The following is a 740-nucleotide window of genomic DNA, read 5'->3' on the forward strand; positions in this document are numbered from 1 at the left end:
TCATCTTCGGCTCAGCAGCAGAACTGATAACTGATAAGTAATCAATAACAACTGATACTAAAGGACTTACAGTCTGTGTAGCAAAAAGGAAACAAAATCATGTAATAAAGTTCTGCTTTTTAAAAACATTTCCTCATTATTCACAGTAGCTGCTTTAAAAACAAAAGGCCTCGATTGGACTGTCCCGGATATTATCCGAACAAAAATATCTCAAGAATCTGGAAAAGAATCCAAACAGTGCTGAAGTAAGCCTGCCACGCCAGTAGGGGGCGATGAGTTTCAATTTAAGGATGAAAACAAGAGGGTGAAACATGGTCACTACTATTGAGTGCTGTTTGTAAAGTTATCCAGTCAGTTTTTCAAAGTCACTTATTTCTAAATGTCAAATTTCAAACGAGGTATTTATTTAGCAAGCTAATTATTAAGCTTAGAGTCAAATATTTATCTTGGCAAATAAATATTTGGCTCCATACTAAGAATTTAGCTAGCAATACTTTTACTTAGCAATATTTAGGAAACAACCTAACTAGATGGCTAAATTAGATATTTAGATATCAAGTAAAATAGTTAGTGTTAAGCTAACTAAATCTTTTGTTCCAAAAGCTACATCTTTAACTAGATTAAATATTTAACTAGCAAGCCAAATATTTAGTGTGGACCTAACTAAATATTTGGTTACAAAAATTCATATTTAGCTATTAAGCTAAATATTTAGCTTCAAATTAAATATTTAGCTACAA

This window comes from Gambusia affinis, linkage group LG03 (genome assembly GCF_019740435.1).
Source record: "Gambusia affinis linkage group LG03, SWU_Gaff_1.0, whole genome shotgun sequence".
Classification (NCBI taxonomy): Eukaryota; Metazoa; Chordata; class Actinopteri; order Cyprinodontiformes; family Poeciliidae; genus Gambusia; species Gambusia affinis.